Source organism: Mastomys coucha, unplaced genomic scaffold (genome assembly GCF_008632895.1).
Source record: "Mastomys coucha isolate ucsf_1 unplaced genomic scaffold, UCSF_Mcou_1 pScaffold3, whole genome shotgun sequence".
NCBI classification, from domain to species: Eukaryota; Metazoa; Chordata; class Mammalia; order Rodentia; family Muridae; genus Mastomys; species Mastomys coucha.
In genome coordinates, this window is record NW_022196909.1 from 33785629 (window position 1) to 33793722 (window position 8094).

At 44.4% G+C, this 8094-nt stretch overlaps 1 long non-coding RNA gene across 2 annotated transcripts in view; it reads right to left on the bottom strand.

The window, feature by feature from the left end:
• Nucleotides 1-7720, bottom strand: part of LOC116074854 — a 21246-nt gene extending 13526 nt beyond the window's left edge. For both annotated transcript variants that reach the window (XR_004112307.1, XR_004112306.1), the window contains exon 1: nt 7612-7720. This is a non-coding gene — a long non-coding RNA (uncharacterized LOC116074854). The remainder of the gene's footprint in view (nt 1-7611) is intronic.
• Nucleotides 7721-8094: the final 374 nt, after the last annotated feature.

The window sequence follows — 8094 nt, forward strand, 5'->3', positions numbered from 1 at the left end:
TGGTCCTTTCTCTAATTCCTTCACTGGGGACCCTGTACTCAGATCGATGAATGGCTGTGAGCCTCTATGGACGTTAAGTTATAATGTTAGGACGTTAAGTTATAATGTTAGGTCGGGATTCCCCTCTGCCTGCCTCCAGCAAGAACCAGAGAATTAGCATAAGAATATCTCAACAGGGAGGGCTCCACCCCTCTTCCTCCTGCTTCACACCTAGCTACCAGACTCTGCTGACCTTGGTGTGGGGGTCACTTGCCTGTGTGACTTCAGTCTAGCACTAGGACTGGAAGAAGGACTTGGACTCACATGCAGGACTAGCACTAGAACTTAGATGGGCTAGGACTCAGATTCATGTATCTCTCGCAGTCCCCCGGGGCCCAGAGCACTTGGGCCCGGGGGATGCAGCACCAGTTCAGAGGAGATAGCTGCTGCTTTAGACCCAGTATGTTTCAGATAGCCTCAGATGTACCTCAACTGTTGAGCTGCCAGATTTTTCATTTCTCTTTTATAATGATTGTAAAAGCCTCATGTCATTTTTAAAGAAATACACTCAGACCTTACACCAGTCGTGTTTAGTCTGTTTGTCAAAAGCCGAATCCTGTGCCCACCTGGCCAGAACCCCTAGTCCCGTGGAACAAGGGACCCCGTAAGAAATCCCGCGGCAAACCACAGCTGCTGTGAGTTGCTGAGTACAGAGGTCCTGACATGTGGGAGACGCTGTTCTTCTCCTCTGATCTCCCTCTGACCTCAGGCCCTTACAATCCTTTCTCCCTCCACCTCCCCCCTTTTCTGTAATGGTCCCCAAGCCTTGGGAAGAGAGCTTAATTAATATTTTAATGAGGTAAAATATGAATAATATAAAACAGACCATTCCCAGCTTACAATTTACTAGTACTGTGTATGTCCACAAGGTTGTAGACTACTACCACTATCTCCTCAAGGAACAGTTTCCACCCCACTTAGGACAAACGCCATGCATGCTAAGCAGTCACTACCCGCTTCTCCTACTCCTTGGCCCCTGCTCATCTTTAACTTTGTCCTTAGCTCTAGGCCTCTACCGTGTCTAGATAATCACACAAAGGGGCTCATGGGATAGCTATGATTTTAGATCTCCCCTTTTTACTTAACACCTTGTCCTAATGCTTCAGCATATGCCCAAATGTGTTTCAGAATTTAGTTTCTTTTTCATTGTGACAATATGCCACTGTGGGCAATAGTATTTTTTTTTTTTTTAAGGAAGGAGTCATTTCAAAATAGCCAAGGAAGGGTGGCATTTTATTTTGCTTGGTCGAGTTTTCTGCCTTTCCACTACTCTTCTTGTCCCAAAGAGGAAGGATGTGTGTGGGTGGCTCCATTCGTACAGTGTCCATCTTGAAAGCACAAGACCTTGAATTCAAATTTGACCTAGGCTCAGCTTCTATGTTAAAGTTGTGTCGCTTGCTTCTTGTGATACTCATAACAGTGGGACCAGGGGCTATCTCTGACTCTTTCTCCTGCCTTAAGGGTCCTTTCCTCTTCTAGCCTCATTACGAGGGAAGGACACTAGTCTTACTGCAACTTGATATGCCATGGCTGGTTGACATCTCTGGGAGAACTGCCCTTTTCTGAAGAGAAATGAAGGAGTTGTGGGGGCAGAGGAGAGAGAGAGGTGCTAGGAGACGAGGAGGGAGGTGAACCTGTAGTTGGGATACAAAAAGAAACAAAATAAATATATTTTTAAAAGTTGGGTCCGGTGGTGGTCATATAATTCCAGTTCTGGAAGGTGGGGGGAATCCTTGGGACTCACTGGCTCATCAGCCTTGGTAGTGAGAGACCTTGACTCTAGGTAGGTAGGTAGACAGACAGATAGATAGATAGATAGATAGATAGATAGATAGATAGATAGATAGATAGATAGATAGATAGATCGGTTGGGAGATACTGAGAGACAACAGCAGACTGGTCTCTCCGCACTGGTACACACATACATACCCTCGCACACAAGGTGAAATTGCTTTTCTATTTCCTGTCTCACATCAGAAAGTTCTGTCTCGGGATTTTCTCTTCTGGGAAGGAGAATCGCTCCATGGGGCTTGGCATGAAGGAAGCTAGCGAAGGTGTACGACCTTCGCTATGCTCAGTATTGCTGTGATTGTCATTCTGTTGGGGACACAACACGTAGTAGTCTGATTGAGTCTGGACTTCTGAGCATGCGCCTGATATTGAGTTCGGACTTCTGAGCATGCGCCTGATATTGAGTTCGGACTTCTGAGCATGTGCCTGACCTCAGTCCTTTGTTGTGTGCACAGCACGCTCCAGCCAGCTGGCCTGAACACGGGTGGGACAGCAGAGTCTACTGATCTGATATCTGTGCCACATTCGCAGGGTGTTAGAAAGTGCAGTCTGTTGGGGATAGCTCCCTGTGGCTGCTTCTGCTAACTTTTCTGGCTTTGGTTTTGGGGCGACAACTAAGCAGTTGTCTTACATCACGTGACGCTGCTCAAGCATATGAAAGTGGCTCTTCCATCTTTGCTGCTTCTGGGATGATCATGCTGACCACCCCTATTTGTTTTACCTCCCTGTTTCTAGGTCGGTTCTTACAATACATTTCTTTCGCAGTGCAGTTTAACTAACTCAAGACCCCCATCAAATGTGTAGTAAGCCTGATTGGTCTACAATATTTCCATGTGGCCCGATGGGAGATGTCTTTTTAATATTGATAGTTAGGTAGAAATACATAAAGAGACACATTATATAGTCCTTTCTATGTAAATAGGCTTTAAAGGTTTAAATACACAACATCTACTTTCACTTGAGTGTGCATGTGCACACATACACACACACACACACACACACACACACAATCTGATTTCAGACCAGACACTGTATTTTAGTGGCACTGGGGAGGGTTGGTTGCACACTCTCCAACCTTTAACATCTCTGAAGAACACAGTGTTCTATTAGGTCAGCCCCCAAAAGGTCACAGTGATGACATGATTCTTTTGTGTAGCTGTCAGGCTGGACATGGACATCCGTGGTGGCTATGACCTATTGCCTTTGGAGGTTTTCCAGATGAGCCCAGTCTCTCAGCCAAAGGGACGTAAAGACTCCTGCGGAGGAGTCAGTCTTTGAACATTGCTGGAGTGCCAACTAGATACCAGATAGTTACACACACACACACACACACACTCACACACAGAGAGAAAGAGGTAGGGAGTTTAGAACGTTGTTATGTCTTTGGTATATTTCAAGTAGATTTTACTATTCAACTTATAAACCCATTAAAATTGTCATCCCTCACTTCTTCATCTACTCTTCTCCACTACTGACCTACACTGTTTTCCTTCTAACTTCCAAACATAAGCAAAGTAAGCAAAAGTTGGGTGGCACATAGGTTGGGTGCACATAAGTTGGATGGCACTTAAGTTGGGTGCACATAAGTTGGGTGGCACATAAGTTGGGTATTGTGTAAGTTGGGTATCACATAGGCACAGAAGGCAGACAGCTAAGAAGAAAGCTCCCTTCATGTGCAAGGAGGACTTGGGTAGCACAGGTTTGCCACAAACCAACCAAGCCGCCTGTGTTTGTTTTGTTACAAGGGAAGAACAGAATCCGAGAAGCAACTTCAATAACAAAATGACCTTCCCCAGTTCAGTCTAATATCTGGGGAATAGAACCCTGTGTTCCAAGGGCAGATGTGATTATGACACACAGCCCACAATGCTTTTCTTTGTGAGGATTTGGCCTGAAATTGGGGTGCTACTGGGAGGGCAACGAATAGATAGGACTGAAGACTCTGAGATTCGTGAAAGTTAAATGGAAATATGTTTGTGGCTCAGCATCTCCCCCACACCATTTTATTACAGGATTAAGTAGACTATCATTTGGAATTCATCAACAAGCAGTCTCCCAAGCCTTTTCATAGACTGTTTTCAAATTAAGGAACAGAATCCAAGACTCATGAGCTTGTTTTTCATTAACTTCACAGAGAAACTATACTCTAAGAATGAGAGATTGGAGCCAGGATGTGGGTTCACCAAATTCTCAGAACAGAGTGTTTTGGTATGTGGTGTTTTAGCGAGCGGATGGTTGCTCTATGACATTCAAAATATGGCTCGGTCTCATGTAAGTTGACTTTCAGTTTCATTTCCTGGGTGATTCTTGCAGCTTTATGACAACAAATATATGAAATATTTAAAATGTTCCTTGTCCCCCACCATCAATAGGTACTATCAAGTCATCTGGCTTTTTGGATATCTCTAATGTTAAATATTTAAACATGGCTACAACTGGATTACAGAGAGCGAAGAGAAATACAGTACACCACAGTGGAAGGCTAGAAATAAGAGGTGCTCTTAGACCACGCGAGATCAGTGGCTCAGTTTTCATGTTTTGGGCAACCGGATGGAACAATTTAGATAATGTCATTCTCTCATTTAATCCTCATGAGACTTGGGAGGCAAACATTGTCTGAAAACCTACCATATGATTAGAAAGATTGACATCAGCAGGGAAGTTAGGGGCTCCCACTATCGAGATTTGGATCTGATTTGCCTAAGATTACGCCTACATATCCCTGTCTCAGACACATCGAGAACTCTTCTCACTAGATATTGGGCATTGTGCTCTGTAATATGATTGAGTGACCCCAAGGCTTCCCCAAATGATGACCTAGCTGACTTCTGCAAAGACCTCCAGACCAAGTCAATAGCAAGAGCAAGAAAGGATTCTAGGCAGCTGAGACAACCCTAGGACTACCTGTGCAACAAGAGGTGTGCGAGCTGCGCTGTACAGACGAGATGTTTGATCAATAATAACTGAGTTAGGTGAGCACTCCTGGAGTCCTGACACCAAGAACTTGAGACATCTAAGGCCCCCCATTACTTTTACCCTCACCGTGACCCAAATTACCTGATAGAGACAACTTGGGGGCATATGGGTGTGTTTGGCTCATGGATTCTGAGTGTTCTATTCATGGTTCCTTGCCCCACCACCTTGTCCCCAGCTGCTGTTCTGCAGAGCATCAGGGCAGCTGCCATGGACACATGATGGTAGAGACAGAAGGCAGAAAAGAGGGGAGGAGTAACATGGTGATAAGAGATGTCTTCATGTCTCCAGTAGCCCATCTCATTCAGCTGGACTCATGCTCTCAGAACCTCCCAAAGCCAGCATTGAGGAAGAAGCAGTCTACACGTGAGCCCTTAGGGAGCATGCTCCATATACAAAAGGTGACATAGCTGACCAGGAGTCAGAAGTTCCCTTTGCCTCTGGATATCTACAATAAATAGAGACATTAAATAGGTCCATGTTTGTTGCAGCATTTTCTCTGTCCAGTCACATTAGGGCAGTGACAAGTCTGTGATTGGACAGGAATAGGGAGGCGGAAGCTAGAAGTTTAGGAGTGAGAGAGGTCAGAGGTCAGAGAGAGTGGAGAAGCAACATGGAAGCAGATTGAACAGGAAGATGATCCTGACCCCACGTGGTTTTAAACAGCCACAAGTAGCTAAGATATTCCCAAGGTTAGAATAATTGGGTTAAAGCATTATCTTTATCAATTGGCTCTGAAATTATTGTATTGGCATTTTGCAAATTATGATCTTCTTGCTATACCAACCTGATTGGATAATTAAGCCTTAAGAGTCATGTTTCTACTGGTTAACTAGGTGCTCGATGTCTGATTGTGGGGTGTGTAGGGCATTATATGTAAGCGAGATGATCTTGCTAGCTGGGAGAGAACAACAGGAACCCTCCGGGACATAGTAGTGTGGCTGGCTAGTACCGGTACTAGAGCGGGAATGTGGTCCTGCAGGGCTGGAGAGATTGAGGGGTGATCTTTTTCTTTAATATTTCCCACAACACATGTTCTTAGGTATCACACAGCTTTATGAACGATCACCTGAGATAATTATTATTTACACAACATCTTCATTTTTATATGCCATACCCCAAAGAAGGTTAAGTGCTCATGAATTTTGCAGGCATTTACTAACATACATCATCCTGAATACAACCTAAATTCATAGTGGAGACGGCAAAGATACACATTATAAAAGCACAAAACCTCCCAATGAGTCAAAACACAGTCCTGGACTACACTGGAGTTTACTTCTCGAGGAACTATGCATGACCACTAGATGGCACCCGAGTCTGGGTTCAGCGTTCTGTTTCCAGAACAATCTGTAGCAAGACAATTGTAAAACCATCATAAATCTCAGCATCAGTTGCTTGTTTATCTGATGTGGTGCAAGGCATTATGATGGTACTTTTTTTTTTTTTTTTTTTTTTTTTTTTTTTTTTTTGAGCTCCAGTGTTTCCCTTCCAATAAGTGAACACGGGGCCAGCTCTGACTCTAAAGCCAGCTCTTGACAAGTATATTTTAAGATCCCTTAAAGAACTTCCTGTAAAACATTCAAGTTCCCACAACTGAAACAATAATTACGATCCACATTTTTAAAAAAAAAAAACTGCAGCACAGCATGTGTCTAGGAAAGCAGCAGTTCCGTTGTTAACTTACCGTGTACGTTTGAATTTCAGCTGCAGCCTGGGAAGTCACCCAACAGACATGTGGTAAGTCTGCCAGTATTGCAAGGCCCAGAAGGACACAAAGAGACAATGACACCGTGCGTGGATTTGACAATGAACAAACTGAGGAGGCACAGTCGGTTTGTATGCCTTGAAGAAAGCTAATGAATGAGTAATAGGCAGAACATAAAAAGTACAAGTGCCTAGAGAGATGGCTCAGTGGATAAGCAACCCACTGCTCTTCCAGAGGACCTGAGTTCAAATCCCATGCCCCGTGTGAAAATCCCGCCATGGCTGGTTGTGCACCTATAACACCAGTACTGTACTGTAAGGGCCAGAGGCAAGAAGATTGCTTGGGCCCTCTGGGTGCCAGCTCAGCTCCAGGTTCATTCAATGAGAGACCCTGTCTCAAAGAAGTAATGTGGAAAGTAATAGAGCAAGATGCCCAGGGTCCTTCCTCTTCTAGCCTATTCTCATACCTGCGTACTCATGTGCATCTACACTGTATATACATACATACACACATGAATATATATGTTATATATGTGATATATGTGTGTGTATGTATACATATATGTATGTATGTATATATATACATACACATATATATGTGTGACATTTGAGCAGTAGCTAGAAACACAAATTAGAATAAGCCATTGGAAAGCCAGAATGGTGGAGATCAGCTGGGGAAGGTGGAAGAGTCCAGAGAGGCAGGCAGGCCACATCATGAAAGGACTTGGCTTTTGTAGTTTGTCTTAGTGTACGAGCCACTAGGAATTGTTTTAAAGAACATCAACAAGAATCATGGAGCCTGGGAGTAGGGCTCAGGGATAAGAGAACTGTCTAAAACGTGCAAGGCTCTGGGTTGGATCCCGAACACTGGGGACCAAATATCAATCTCACTTTTGGCAGGCGAGTAGATTTTCCGACACCCGATAGCAATAACAAGGCTGTAATAAATGTATAGTGAACACATACCTAGCCCCAGCCAGGTCCCTGTTCACGGAGAGTTCTTTCCAGTATTAATGCATTGATAGAGTTTCTCTCGGGCTTGAGGCAGCTTCTCAGACTTAAGGGCCATCAGAAGAATCTGAAGGATGGCTGACTTCTTACCTTCACCATTTCGGCTTCCATCACTTCCCCTCCTCCGCCGTTCTGACTCGGGAGATTTTGGGTAGAATCCAAGAATATGCATTTGTCCGTCTTCCCAACTGCTGTCGCCCACCTTGGAGAGTCGGTACTGGGAGAGCCTGAGTGTAGATGCGTGCGGCTGACAAAACCTACCTGGATGGCTGGTTTCAGTTGCATTATGACCAAGCTTCTGAACTTTAGAGACAACGTTCTGTTGCTATGGAGGCAAAGACACAAAAGACGCCCCACTCCTGACCACGGGGCATGTCCCTCTCTTCCTTCTGAATAGCATCCCGCTTTTTACAGAGAGCAGCTGTGTCCATTTATGTAATAAGCCAGACTTGGCTTGAAACAAAACAAAGAGAATGCTTTAGACAGCGGTTGAAGGCCACTCATATCTCTCTACACGATGTTCAAAGAAAATATCATCTAAAAAAAAATCAACGAAAGCAAACCTCCCCTGGG